We start from the raw sequence: 15,792 nt of genomic DNA, 5'->3' as shown, positions 1-15,792 counted from the left end.
AAAAAAAAATTCTAAACTAACCATTTTCTTTTAATTTGGGCCATAACTTAAAAAAAAAAGAAAAATAAAGAAAAAAAAAAGCCCACAGCACTGCTTATTTTCATAAACAATGCTATTTGTTTTGTGCTTTTCATTATTCAGGCTACAGAGAAGTTGATTTACATAAGCTGATGCACATGTGTGTGTATACACACTTCATATAGCCATTTGCAAGCAAGCAGTTACATTTATCCACTAATTGTGAACTGACAGAGGTTACATACAGTATGCAAGTCTAAAATTACTGTATGAAAAAAGCAGCTAGAGGCATGTTCTCATTCAATAAACATTCCACTCTTCTGCATGGATATTTCTGTGGGTTTTTAGCTTCTTGGGTAAGTGTCACTGTTATAATCTTTTAATTAATATTGTGCTGTAGAGTGAAGGCATGAATGGATGCTACTGGCTGTTATTGCCATAGTGCCCAGAAGGATGCTACTGTTTTGCCAAAAATGTTCTGTCACTAATGTGAGGCCTGTTGACAGACTGTTGTTTATATGTGTCAACATGATGCCAAGTCGATTGTTTCACTACAGGAATCCTGGCTGGGCCCCAGTGGCTGTCTGAGGCTTTGTAGACAAAAAGATACTTTCGTAGCAGCAGCAAGCAAAAGGGAGCAGCTTTATGCACTTTTATCTTGATCTTGTAGTAACTATTCTCTGATAGAGATACTAAGAGGATTAATAATCAGGAAATTTTGCAGACAACTTGGTACATCACACTTTCTACTCTCTGGACAGAGGAAGGACTTTGAATCCAAGAGGGGCTGTTAAGAGAGTCTAATCTAATTATTGCATGAGCTGTTTAATCACATTACACAGAACCATGCATAAAATGTTGTGACATAACTGAAGGTGCATTTTTTGTGAAAAAAGTACATTTGTTTTTGTTTTTAAATTGTTTTCTTCTTATGCAGAATAAGTAAGTAGATTCTGTGTGGGTGGGGAATCACACTGCAAATTTCTTAATACAGACCTCACCTTCTGGGGTCGCTGTATTCCATGCTCAGATTCTCTTCTACACTTCTGTTTTGCATAGTACACAGCAAGTGAGAGGCTTCAGTGTTGTAGAAAGAGGAAGCTGATCTCTCCTGATTCCCCCAAACTGTTGATGTATTTTTAATAACTCCTTTTGTCTGCTTCAGAGAAAGATAACTGATTATTGCTCAGTATGAAAGCTTGGTATTTATGTAAATATGTTAATTTAATGAGAGAAATCTTATATACTGTTTAGAAAAGGTCACCTAAAGGCAATCTTTAGTATTTCCATCTTGATTTCTTCTCATTGGGTTACCTCAATTTCTCTCAAACTAGCACTACTACTGGAAAAGTATCTTTAATTTCATGTCCAAACCAGTGGGATGTTTGTTACCAGTAGATTGCCAACTGTCACTTTTGGGCAGAATCTTTAAATACATGGTCCTGTTGTCTAGTCAGAAAAATGCCTCCAAATCTCACATGAAAATGCCAGAAAAATCCATCACAAGGATATAAAAATTGTGTGAAAAATACCTCCAGCTTTTGATCATTCTGCCCAAGGCTTACCACATGGTATCCCAAATATTCATTGGAGATGTAAATTCTGCATCGCTGGTGCCATAAGTCAGTGATAATAATGAGGGTTCTGTGACTCAGAAATGTGATCAATCATATTTACATGTAAACCAGGCAGAACTATGCTACTGGAGAACAGACTGACAGTGTGAAAGACTCAGTCTTTCAAGGTGGGCTTCAAAGTGCCATCTAATAATGATACCAGGGCTGCTACTACTCATAATAATTTGTCAGTGCCAGGACTGTATTTCTCCTCATAAAGGTCAGACTTTCAAACATATTCTTCTGATAGAACATGCTTCCTCTGTAACCTACAAACACAGTTCTGCTACTTTGGTCTTTTGCTCCCAGCCTTCAGGAAGGAAAACCTTTTCCCTTTTAAATCCAATAAGCTTAGAATATCAGCATATTTTCTTGCATGTACAAGAGGGATTCCTTAGGACCTTCTGCTATGTAGGCAAATAACAAATTCTGTAGCTGTTTAAAGGAGCCAGTAGACTATCTCCTTCTTTCTGCCCCTGAGCCCCACCTACAGCATTCCCCATAAATCAAGACCGCCATCCTTAAAGGACAGAATTGAAATGGACAACTGCTAAGTGTTGCTATGAAAGTTGGATAAATTCAATGCTGAGGAGTTTAACTAAAACACCTGGCTTCAGGGATCCTCACTGAAACATTGGTAACAGCATGTTTCTCTCTTCTCATACTTGGAGGAAAATAGTTACGACAGTGAAGGTCAGGCAGTTTTTCAGTGGACTTATCTGTCTTCAGTGTACCAAGGTTCAAGCATAAGACAAGAGATTTAGTGACCAATCAATACACAACAAATGCAGACTGGCTGGGTTTGCCTTTCATCTTCACAAAATGTTCATTACAGATATTTTGGTTGCACTTATTTAAAACAGAATGTGTATTGAAAAAGGGAATACAATGTGTTTTCCTTTGTGTAGCTTGAATCATGTTGTTCTTTTTCTTTAAAACACTACAATTTTTATTTATTTAGATTTTTAGAAACCCAGAAAGTAGCTTTGTTTTAAGGCTCTAAGAAAATGAATCTTTTTTTTTTTTTTCTTTTTCTTTTTTTTCTTAAATTGTGGTTGCGGAATTCTAAATTATGTATGTGGTAGAGTGTATGTAGTGAGAAAAGAGCAAATGCCAAATGAAGCCAATGACAGTTTTAAAATTCATGAAAAATCCAAGCTAAAATGAGAAGCATGAACACTATAAATCATTACTTCCTTGCCTCACAGCCAGCTAATCCAGGAATCTGCCTCAGTTTTATTTTGCCAGTTGTGTAATCCCACACCGTCCTTGAGGCTTTGGGAACCCAGCTAGATGGTGAGGACTTCAGATCTGGTTCACCCCACCTGTGCACAGAGCATTCTTCCAATTTTTCAGGTATAAAGAGATTTAGTGTTTTGCTTTGTTTTGTTTTGTTTTGTTTTGTTTTAAGGCTACACTCCTGAGTCACTGTAGAAAAGTGCCCTCGCTGTCTGCGCAGGCTGGAGCTGCTCAGCCTTCTCTTGGCTTGCTCCATGAGATGGGGATGTGGCCCCACAGGAACCAGAGATCTGTCTTTCCATTTCCAGATGCATTGTAGGTAGATCAGATGGATTTTCTAGCCTCTTTAGGGGATGAAAATATATGGATATCACATATCACCAGGTTTCTGTTCTCACCATGACAATGTGACTTTTGCAGATAGCCTGCTGTTCCTAACACATCTCAAAGAGGAGGTGTTTCAGTCTTCAGAGTGAGAAAGAGTTGCCTTTGACTCATCACTGGCTTTTGACAGTTTTGCTGAACTAGGGCCAATAGTTCCTTATTTTCTACTTGCTTAAAATCACAACATATCAAGTTGCATTTGTGTGAATAACATGCTTTGGAACGCTTATTAGTAACAACTAAGATTTAATGGAGTAGTTAATTTCTCTAATGTTTAAAATTATTTACCAGTCAAAGGAGTTTTCTCTTAACCAACAGCAAGCAGCTCAGCTTTGCAAGGTAATTTTAGATTATTTATAGTTATTACTGTTTATGTTATTTTCTTGCTAGACATCACATAGATCTGAACAGGCACACAGTGCCTAGATATCATTCCATCTAGGTAATCAGTCTTGCAAAGATTTCTTGTTTAGTCAGATCCTTTAGCCCAGGTGGAGATGTTTAGCACATTAAGAAACAGCTTTTCTCAGACCACATATTTGGCTCGATATTTTGAGATACATTTCACACTGGGATTGCAATCTTTATCTTGAGCAAATGGAGATCTAATTAAAAATATATTAGCTTGTCTTTCAGCCAATCTAGTTTTACTGATTTCTGAAAGTCAACAGCTTTTCAGTTTCATGCATCTTAATGGTGGTCTATTACCCTTGATTCTTGCAGCTTCCACAGAAATTAATAGGAATTGTTTATACTGAAGAAATCAATTCATATCTCTTTTCTTCTATGCTAGTAGGATTTTACCAAAATAGAGCAGTTGAAATCAGTGAAATGCTGCAACTCTTCCATTTTTTTTTTTTTCTAGTATGATTTAGACATTACATTGAGGATTTTCTTTATAATTTCTATAAAATTATTTTATGGCTCCCATTTCTTGCTGATGACTACAAACAGGAATTAATGTAACCATTTGCATAATCTGCAAATTTTTAAAGATCCAAGGAGCAGGTCTTTTCTGATAAAACCCATGCTGAAAAATAATCTAACTTAAACTAAATACGGTGTATGTGTAACACGAGGTGAAATGTAAATCCTCCTTTCACTGCAATCTGGTCATGATGTCCAGATTTTAGTCTGGCTTCTCTTGTTAAGAGAAGAATGCTCTAATATAAAGCTGATTGAGCTGTCACCTCAGTCTCTTGCAGCACTAAGACACCAATCTACAGTTAATAACCTGGGGGACCATTTGTAGGCGGAATAAATCAGAGCAGGTAGGAGGGACAGTCCTGCTCAGCTCCACACCTAAGAAAGCTCTGTGACAGCTTTAAAGCTACTTTACACCCAGGATGCTGACCTGCATTAGTTGTTACCTTTCCATACTGGACTTTCCTGTATTTCTTATTTTCTCTTTTTGTTGTTTGTTTTGGTAAAATGTTACCAGATTTCAAGAAATGTTCATAGGAAGTTCTAGAATAGATGGAAATCTAACATTTGCTGTGACTAGTTGTAAATTATAGGTGTAATTCTGGAAGTAAATATATCCTGTGAGAAATCAGAATATTCCTGTAGTTTAGCATTTTGGAGCTGTTAGGATGGGTAAGAATTTTCTTACATGCATTTCTTGAAATAAATATTCTTCACCCTAGAATACCCCCTGATGGATAGGAATTTATTTGTAATAATATCTACTGTTTTCCTAGGTATGAATACTGATATGAAGAGTAAAACAATAGTAATTTGCAAATTGAAGGCTACAGTAAAATTGAATTGTTTAACTGGCAAGTTAGTTACTTCAAGCATAGAGCTGGAGGTGCCAAAGCTTGCCAGCTTCTATATTAAGTTTTGTTGTAATAGCTGACCATATTTGTCTGAGGTAACAAGCTGACTATTCAAAACAAATTAAAACTCATTTGGCAGGAAATGAGAACTAATTTTGTCTTCAAAATGCAGCTATTGTCTAGATGTTTACTCTGAAGTTCACAAGGAATGTTTGGTTTTGTCCTGGTTTGGTTTGGGTTTTTTTCATGCAGGTTGGACCTCCAATATGTTTAAATATGATGTTTAAACTATTTTTTTACATACTGGGAAAGTGTGTGAAAATTCTGGCATAGATATGTATATTAGTTACATAGTCCATTACAAGCAACAACTTTACAGATAGGTATCTTAAATCTAGTTAAAACTAAATAATCCAATAATCGTTATTCGGAGGTACTAATGTCTTCAGGAATTTAATTAGACACCAACAATTAAAAAGATTCAATGAAAAGGCTATAGTGAGACCAAACTTTGTTGCCATGATAATAAGCAGACGTATTGTGGTTGTCAAAAAAGAAAAAGTTAATCATTTAGGGAGTGATAATCCATTCTGGCTAACATGGTATCTGGTGTGACATAGTGTGGTCATAGATATAAAATGTAAACAATCAACAGCTATACTTTGTAACCTTTTGTTTTTTTTTCCTTTCACTGTATGTTCTGGATAGAACTTAGCCAACATAAAACTCAAACAAAACACTATCCTTCTTCCTTTCTCCAGCTTCCAGAACTGTTACTAACTCTGAGCTCTGAAACCCGAGTTGTATACTCCTAGTGTCACACGTTGTTTTTTTAACAAGAACAATGCTGGTGTCAGAGCTTAGCTGGTAAATGTGTTAATGGTGCAGAAAATAGGATGGGAAACAGCCAGTTCTTAAACAGGTATACATAAGGACTCTTTAAGGGCTTTACAAATATTGATTATTGTCGTCATCGTGCTTAAGTGGGTTGTAGGGTTCTTTAGCTTGCAGAATAGCAGGTGCCAACAGCTGCTCTTTCCTATAACCTTCGTTCACTTTAATAACTCCTTAAAAATGCATTTGTTTATCTACTCACAAATTACTTGTTCAGAAAAACCTAGCCTTTGTTTCTTCAGAAAGATGCACTTCTAGAATCCAATCTAAATGCTCACTAGCATTTGTTATGTTTTCCTTTCCTCTTATAAAAATAATTTGCACAGTGGCTACACATGACTTTTTCTCATTTGTTCTAAATCGAGCATGTATTTCATTCATTTTGCCCACAGGTAAAGGCACACTTTCAGTTTATTTAATAAATATTATCTCTATCCAGCATTTAGAAGTTTGGCAGTATTTAAATACCATATTACAGTAAAATGTTAAACAGGAGGAAGTTAAAACCACATATTCAATAGCATCCATCACCTATTTTATGCAGAATCTGAACAGAAATTTCTCAGAGAGCATGGAATAAACATGGGTAGTACCCTGAGCCATCTTGCTGTGGAAAAGCCATCTGGTGCTTAAAAGCAAAGTTTATTTTAGGAATGAACTAGTAAATAGGAGAAGTCCTGAAGATTGATATTCTGAAGATGGTATAAGCAATTATAGTTCATTCAGAAGCTGCAAATCCACCATCCTGACTCTGTGAATGTTGTAGAGAGCTACTAGAGCAGTGAAATGGAAAAGTGAAGCTTGAAAGACTCATCTCCCAAAGGAGAATAGTGAACTCAGGCCGAGTACAAAAAATAGCAGATGCCAATATATTTTGAATTATTCCTAATTGTACTAGATCTTAAAAAAGTTAACTCAGCAGTCAAAAATATGGACGAGCTGGAATCTGAGTTGCTCATGCAAACCTGGTTGCTGCTTCTCTTAGAAACAGCTACATAGGACATAAAATGAACAGAATAAAGCAGTGAGGTCCTGGAAGATAGACTTCTAAAGTGCCCTGTATAGATCCTCTTCAGGGCAGTTTGAACAAGATGGGTCTTTCTGGCAATTTCCTGCCCTTTTACAGTATTTTCTTTTCCTCTAAACATAATACAATGGTCGTAATCTCTACACATAATGGCACAGTAAAAACAGGAGAATAAGGTTATTGTGTATCTATTCCTGTATTGCTGCAACTTGACTTAGCCATCAAATACTGTGTGCTCTCTGGTCATTCCCTGAGGGAATATGAATGATCATTTTGTTTTGGAAGGTTACATTTGTGTTTATTTTCAATTTGCATATTCCTATATGTGTTAAGAAAGCAAGGTCACAGGAGTTAACTCTTCATTGAGTGGGAAAACAGGCAGGCAGAACAAGTAATTAGGCAAATCTTGCTCCTACATCCAGAGGTAGGTTTGGGAATGCTATTTTTTGAAATATCTGAGTGTTCCTACACTTACTTTTGCCCTTAACAGTCCTTTTCAAGTGGAGATGTGGGATACCAGGAACATAGGAAGTTCTGACAGAACTCCAGCAATGTTTTTATGCAGTCTGGAAACTGGTAACCAAAAGCATGGTAGACTTGGACCCAGTCTGTCTTTTCTTTTTCCTGGCAATTGGAAATGTAAGTGATGGAGTCTGAGATTTGCAGAGGATTGAAAGAGGGGAAGAGACAGGAATGGAGATGATAGCAAGTAAGATCACTAAAGGAACAGAGGCAAAAGCAAGAGTGTTGAAATAGTGAAAGAGGTGGGAGGCTGCACACACACTAAAATGGAGGGGGAAAAAAAAGGCTACAAATAAGATGAAACAGTACATGAATGCTTCTAACTTCTCCTTAGTGGCACCTTTTCTCCTATGTGAACAGCATTTAACAAGAATTAATACTGAAATCAATAGGAATTACTTGCAGAGTCAGGTGCTATTTGGTGTGACTAATGATGGCAGAATCAGGCCTTGCTTTCTGAAACAGAAAGCAAGATGAATGTGAAAGATGAAAATATATCACTTGGACTACACAGCAAGGAGACCCCAGATGTCCTTGTAGGCTGCACAACCCAATTATCATCATATTCCTTATTATGAGCTGGTCTGTGCTGTATTTTGCTTCCAATTACTATTATTTTGCTTCCAATTACTATTATTTTTGATGGTTGCAGAATCATTCAGCATGTATATTTTTCTTGTAACACAGGGAAATCTGGGATGTCTCAAAATTTCTAAGAAAGTTAGGAAAGGTAGATTCTTGAAACACACTCAAAACTTCTTTTAATCTTCTGAAACTCTTACACAGTCATACTTTGGCTAGCTCTATTGTCTTTGTCAGAATACATTTGGAAGAGTCAACAAATACAAGTGAATGATCAGTTCACTTTCTTCCCTCCTTACAACTAAGTAAAGAAATTTTGCCTGGGTTTCCTGGATGGGGATCTCAATTTTTAACCACATTTGTCTGAAACATTTTGCTATATTTCTTTGTTATGTATTCAGTCATCATGGTAGATGGTAGTTGCATTTGAAGACTCATTTCTTATTTTATCTTTGGAATAACCTTAATGTGTCATCTAGAGCTTCAAATATTTCTCACAGAAACGATTCCTTCCAATGAAGTAATAATGGTGTATAATTTCTGTGGTATTCAGAAGACACTGCATGCCTGAATTAACCTATGAGTTTGTGGAACAGGTGTGATTTTGAAGGGAAACAACTCTCATAGTGCAATTTTATGTAAAACTACAGCAGAAGACATTCTCTAGGAGCACACCTAGTCCACTGCAGCTGCTTCATGGAACCAGGCTAAAACTAGCCCATTTTAACCACTACCCAAAAACATGTGTAATGTGAACTCTGGGGCCTCTGCACCAGTTGTTCAGCTCTACACTATGCAGCTCTACTTCTCACTGTGTGTGAAAAGAAACAAAAGGGAGAAAATACTCAAAACCTGCTGTTACCAGAGAGAGAATCAGTTTCATTTCAGATGAGGATTCCAAGAGCTCTTTGTGGAGGATTTCTCTAGAATATTGTAGAATATTATAATCTCCAGTAGAATTTCAGAAAATGTGCTGTCTTTGCTATAGAATCCCTCAGGAAGGTTCAAAAGCCTGTAGGAAGTATATAATTTTATCAAATCATGTAAATTATTTCAGAGTAATTTCTATAGGAAATAACTGATAGTATCCTTATTAAATCCTTCAGGACTTTTCCGTAAGGGAGGGATTTCTGTACTTTGGAGATGAAGCTACAGCATTTTATTAACTCTGCTGAGTGTATGCACCTAATACTTAAGCAGATTAATAACGTGTGTGGCAGAGATCTTGGGGCAACTTCACAGGGTCAGCAAGAATAATAGTTAGCTGGCAATACAGCCACAGCATTGAGCCTTTAATTATAAATCGTTTATTACAGTAAAAGGTATAAGATGGTATAAGAATATTTGTAATAGTAGTGGTTTTTACCCAAAATGACATTTTCATTTTATTGTTTTCATCCCGTATTTGGCTTTCAGAACAGGAGAAACAGTAGGAAAACCTTGTAAATTGTCCATTTCAGAGCTCAAATCTTCAACCCTTTATTTTTCTAGTCCTTGAAATAACGTGAAGAAACTGTCAGAGAATTAAGGATACTGTTTTTCTGCTAGTATCTGTACAAAAAGAGTGTCATTGTGCACTTAGATATTTGTGGTTTTTTGCATAATTCCTGGGAGTCAAAAACAAACCTTAGAAACAATCACTTCCCTACAACCTGTTACATTGACTCCCTAATGTCTAGTTATTTGGGGGCATCTCCCTGACAAACTCCTTCTGTCTACTTCTACAGGCAAACTGAAGTGTGCTTAGGGGTTTAGACACTAGCATGGCTCTTCCACTTGGATATGGCACCCGATAGCAGCATGAAATGTTGAGCAAGCACTGGATACTTCATACTTTTCATTTAATGAACTGTTTCTTCATTATTTTGCAAAGCCTGCATAAGACGTTTTTATGGTTTAAAAAGTGCCCTGCATCCTACTTCATAGGAAGGGGACCTCATTTAGATTAACCTGTGACTTCAACAGCAGGTGGTAGAAAGAACCAACTGCTTCAATTACTGCTTTTGCGCATGACTTTCATGTGTTGCTAAGATTATCAGAGGAACCTGATTACATCCCTTTAGACACTATTGTTGGCACAATGATTAAGCTGTTATTTTTTCTCCTTCTTTTTTTTCCTTTTTTTTTTTTTTTCTTTTTTTTTCCTTTTCTTTCTTTTTTAGACTGGAAACCTAAAGAGCTTTTTGGCATGAAGCAAAAGCACTGTGTATAGAGATCAGTAAGATAGTGAGTATCATTGCCCTGTAGCTTATCTCCACATATACAGCTCCCTGGTGGATCCCTATGATAAACATTATTGGAACAATTAGCTGCTGCTGACATAGAATCCAGACACAATGGCAATGGCCAGCAGCACCGAGCCAAAAATCACAGAGCCAAAACCCATAAAAAAGCAACACCAAGCTACTCTCCCCATTCAACTGCTGTCATAAAACCCTCCCAGTGCTATGTTTGCATAGCTGGCTTCACCGATATGGCACCGAAACACAAAAGGAGAAGCTGCAGCACTTGTCTTTGTTTAGCTGAAATTACAAGTCACTGAATTAGTATGTCATCTTTATTGCGCTGTCATGCAGCGGAGGTGAGGAAGGCTCTCTGTAATGGATGGAAGAGTTTGATGGCCTAAGAGACAGGCTCACAGATGGTTGTTGATATAAAACAGTTTGCCCTTTTTTTCTTTCCTTAAAAAAAAGGGGGGGAAAAAAGGGCTGAATGGAATAAGTCTCTGCTGATCTGAGTAGCTGTAACTAACAATATTTATGTAAGGCTGATCTCGGAGGAGTCTAGGGCTAGAAGGTGAACCAAGAGTCTTTCTAAAGATTAGGATTCAGAAGTGCATGCTAAGCCATTTAAAAAATTTAAATATCAGTGAGGCAGCATGACCTGAAAGGTGAAGCGGGAAAGGTCTCGCTGGAAAGAAGCTGTTGCCACTACCCTTGTGTGGGGGAAGGTACCCTTGTGTGATTCTGCAGCTGCAGCAGGATTCTCATCAGCAGAATCAATGGAGATGCAAAACAAACTCAGGAGAAGAAGAAACAATTTGTACATTTTAAGGAGCACTGTGATATTTTCTTTCCTTTTTTCTTTAAACAGAAGGAAGGGAAAGGTATTGCCAATCAAAGTTCGTTATTATGGTCTAAGATGAGTGCTCAACTGTGTGTAAACTCCTGTTTGCCTGAAACACAAGACCACCATTCACACAGTGCATTTTTCTATGCAGTTTTCTCCAGGTGATCCTACTGTTGTTTTTAAAAAAATATGTTAGAACTAAACATTACTCACATTACTGAAGGCCCTTTTCCTTTTTACATTATCCTTGGCAGTCTGGTTGTTTTTTTTTTTTCACCAGGTCAGTCTTTTTAAGAAGCATGAAGCAAAGGCTGGCTATTCAAGCCCTTGCTGAAATTGTCCAACATCTCTATTACAAAGTTGCCAGGACTTTAAATTAAAGAGTTCTGTACTGTCTGCTCCTGCCCTTCCCTCCCTGCTAGTTTCCTTCCCATGTCTTAACAGTATGGGATCCCTCCCTAGTCAGAAGTGTTATAGTAATTTGGTGAAAGCTGGTTCAGAGGGAAGGTGCCACAGGAAGGGGCCACCCGAGACAAGGGATGCATCCCCACGTGAGTTCAGGCTAGGATGTAAGAGGAAGGGCCACAGAGCACTCCTCCAGCCTTCTCCTACACCACATTTCTCTGCTTTCTATTTACACAGTTTCTCCCTTATTCTCATGAAAAGAAGAAAACCAGTTTTTTCATACTCCCAACACTATCAATGAGGTGATTACTCACAACATCAGTGGTGGTGGTTTATTCCAAGTGGTGGTGGTGGCGTTTGTAGAAATTTCAGAAAACCAGTTGTCATTTCAAAATGCCACACTTCTGTTGCTTTTTCCTCACCCTGCTGTATCCACAGCTTTGCTTTAAAGAAAGCAGGCCGGAATGCTTTAAATAAAAACACTCCTCTGTGCTATTGTTTCTTCCTTCCTCCCTGGGACAGTGAAAGGCCACTAAGGCCTGTTTTCAGGGCTCTCCCTATAAAGGTAAGCAGACACAAGAGTTATTGAGGGGGAGCACATCTGGCAGGGTTAGCACTTTGAGGCCTCTGAGATACAGAATCATGACATGACAGGAAAATGTATTTTGACACGAGTTGCTTTAAGTGGGATCTGACACTTCTCAGGAGAAAATGTTTTTGGTTTCATGTTTCCTGAAATAAATCTTTACCTCTGGGTTGGAAAAATGAGTAATTTGGAAGCCACCTTGATACTTCATGAAATTTGTGAATATTGTGCCGTATACAACGGTGCAACAAGCCAGATGTCTTTGTTGTTTAAAATCAAAATTAATGCCTGCATTAAGCTGTATAAATGTTTTTTTTATTTCAACCAAACACCAGGAGTTTTGGTTATTTGGTTTAGCATGTTTTAGTTATGACTTTTTTCCCACTGACAGTGTGCAGCACACTCAGATTTCCAGACATTTCTATGTACATTGTTGAAATGCTAACACAGATCACCCCACAAGAATGTGTTTTTTGTGTTTGACTCAAGTGAAACCTACAGTAAGAGATGAAACAAATGAACAGGGAAGCTCTCATTCTTAGTTGCTTTTTTTTCCTTATAATGCAGTTTAATGTATCTATCAAAAAGTACACTGTATTATACAATTCAGAATTAAGACATATGAGTGTCATCTTAAAAAATTCCTCTGAGATACAGTCTTCAGTTTCAACTGAGAAATCTATCCAATATCAATGACCTTTCCATTTAAGGAATCCTTAATGTGGTTAACTAGATACGATATACTTTGGGAATGCTTTTTATTGCATACATTTGAATTAAGAGACACACCTTGTGGGAAGAAAATGATGAAACAGCAGCACTGTTGAGGGTTAAAGATGAATGATGGCCTTTAAGACATTTGTTGTGGTTAAACACAAAGTAAGAGGTATTGTCATATTCAGGCCCTCAGTGTCATTAAGGCTTAAGAAATGAGGACTGAATTCAGTCCCACTTAAATCAATGGGAATTTCGGCTGCTACTGCTGCAGCTGCATTTGAATCACTATGTCTAAATGGGCTCTTTTTTAATCATAAAATGCTTTCAGTCATAACAGTATGTATTAATCCTTCTCATTAATTCTTAGAGGCTTGTGTATCGGGCCACTTTAGATAGCGTGACTCGTCTGGAAAACAAAGAAAAGCTGGGTGGAGATTTGGTGTTTTGTGAATTACATATTTCTTAGGGTTTTTTTGGTGGTGTTTTTCATTTGCTCATAACTTTGTGGGAATATTTGGAATATCACCTATAGGGAAGTCAAAGCAAACAGTTTTTCCGAGTGTCTGCCTCCTTCTCATCAGTCCCATTTTAGTGTAATTTGATGTTTTTTGTAACTCATCATATCAATGAACAGAGATGACTGATGTTGTGTATGGGACAAATCTATTTTCATATCAGTAACTGACTGAAGCATTAGCTTCTTAGCATTACTTCTTGCCTCCCCTCCAGTTCTGACACCCTTTTCCTACACTATTAATGTCACATTTCCTTTGTAGCTCTACCCCTTCCCTTGGCTCTGCTGCACTTCTCTTGCAGCCTTCACCCTTGACTTTGCTGCCAGCCTTGCCAGGGAGAAACATTCTGCTGGGATAAACTGTTAGTGATGTATGTAAAGCCTTAATTTATACCTTCTTTTAAGATAAGCCCCAAATACATGGATTGTTACTAGATACTAATTAAGAAAAAACAATCAACCAAACAAAAAATATGGAATCCAGAAGTGACTTGCTGTTAGTGACTCAGTTTGCTACCAAGTAATGCCTCATTCTGAGCAATATTTTTGCCCCCAAATTTACACTGGCAACATACTGCTTCAGTATCAAACTCCTTTTGAGCACATTTTACCTCAATAAAAACTGCTACATTATTTGGCCCTAGGAAGTTATGGAGTAGACTGAGCCAACATCTTTGCTTTGGTGGTGACGTTTGGTTATTTTTCAAGTAACCTACTAAATAATTTTAATAATTATTGTTATAGCTATCTATATCTATGTGTTATTCAATAAGATTTTTTTGAACTTTGTTCATCTAACACAGTTGAGATTCACCTAATAAATCTTATATTGGTTAGATTAGACACTCTATGATTAGCCAGCTGCTTTCAGTATCACTTGCTTCTTTTTTCCAGCTTTTGCTAGATTGTACTCTTAATGCTGGAACTATTCCTAAGCAAACTTCCAAAATTATTTCTCTATAACAATGCACTGTGAAATCTACTGGGTTTTTTTCTGCTTGGGTTCAGCTAAACCCCAGTTTTTGGAGGCTAGCAGGTTTTATTTATTAAACTGACCTTGAATTTTCTGTAAAGGATTTAGTTTTGATTCACTGATTTCTTACATTAAGCATGTCTTAGTGTTATTTAATGCTTCAATTTTACTGCTGTTTCCTACATGTCATTCATCTGGAATATTTCCAGGACTTGCCATGTAGAGCACTGTTCCTTCCCTTCTGGCTGCTTCTACCTGGAGGTGGTCATGCACTAGGGACTGATTCTGGGAGCACAAGCACTTCTGCACTGTCGTTTTGAACAGGAGCCAGACATTTCCCTGCTAAATTCTGAACTTAAAGTTGGCAGTTCCAGGGTACAGGGTTTTTATAGTGATGACGACTTGATCCAACAAATTAGCTGTCTGATATACAGCAGACTTAAAATATTTAGGTTTAATGCAGTATGCTTGGATTTCAGCCTAAACTTTTGCCCATCTCCAGAACTGGGATGTGCCCTTAGGATTTATCACCCACTATAGCTCTGTTAAGTTTCCATCACCAGGTTTATTTGAAAAAAAAACACCCAAATTTTTGGCCAACTTGACATAATTTCTGCCTATATAATAATGCTCACTACTATATATGGATGTTTTTTTTCTGGCTGTTTACTTTTTTCTGTGTCTTTAAGAAAATACTGACAGAGCAAAGCTTACTCTAAATCAGCTTATACCTTGCAGTTTGTGAGCAGATGACATAGATGTCCAAGGATGTGATAGGGATCAGCTCACACACTTTTCAGCTGAGCATATGTGTAAAAACAAAAACAAACCTTACTTTTTTTCTTAGAAAGCACCACGTATTTCAGGCAGTTAGGCAGTAACAGATGTTGGAGACTCAGTAGGAAGCTAGATGTATGCTGGGATGTCACTCAACTCCCCTTAACAAGCTGCTGTGTTGGAGAACCAGTCTCCATATAGGCTCTGCTTAGTGTCTCAGAAATAAGATGACACTAAAATAACCAGCTTCCCATGAATACCAAGTCTCTCTTTTAAAGAATATACTACTTGGGGGCTGTGGGGAGAGGCGGGGGAAGTGTGTGGAGAGACTGTATATATAACTTTGCCTACAAAGGTATCGCATGAGGGAAAGACTCTTTGTTGTAATTTAAGTAGTTTTTAACAGTGTCAGGATTACTTTTGTTATAGAAGCATTTCATTGAGAATTGTTATGAAATATGATCCCTCCACATTTCTGATTGACATCGTTTTAGGTAACATGCTGTGCCATATCAATAAAGATCTACCTAGCATTAAATAACTGCATTTGAAGATGGATATTCTCCATATTTGAGAAGCTGGTACAAGCATATTAATTCACTCTAAGGCCAAAGAAAGACATACCACTTACTTATGATGCAGGAGTAAAGTAGCAGCACCATACCTATTTCAGAAAGTACAAATATAATAC

Source organism: Chaetura pelagica, unplaced genomic scaffold (assembly GCF_000747805.2).
Source record: "Chaetura pelagica isolate M959 unplaced genomic scaffold, ChaPel_1.0 scaffold399, whole genome shotgun sequence".
Classification (NCBI taxonomy): Eukaryota; Metazoa; Chordata; class Aves; order Apodiformes; family Apodidae; genus Chaetura; species Chaetura pelagica.
This window is presented reverse-complemented; position numbering follows the sequence as displayed.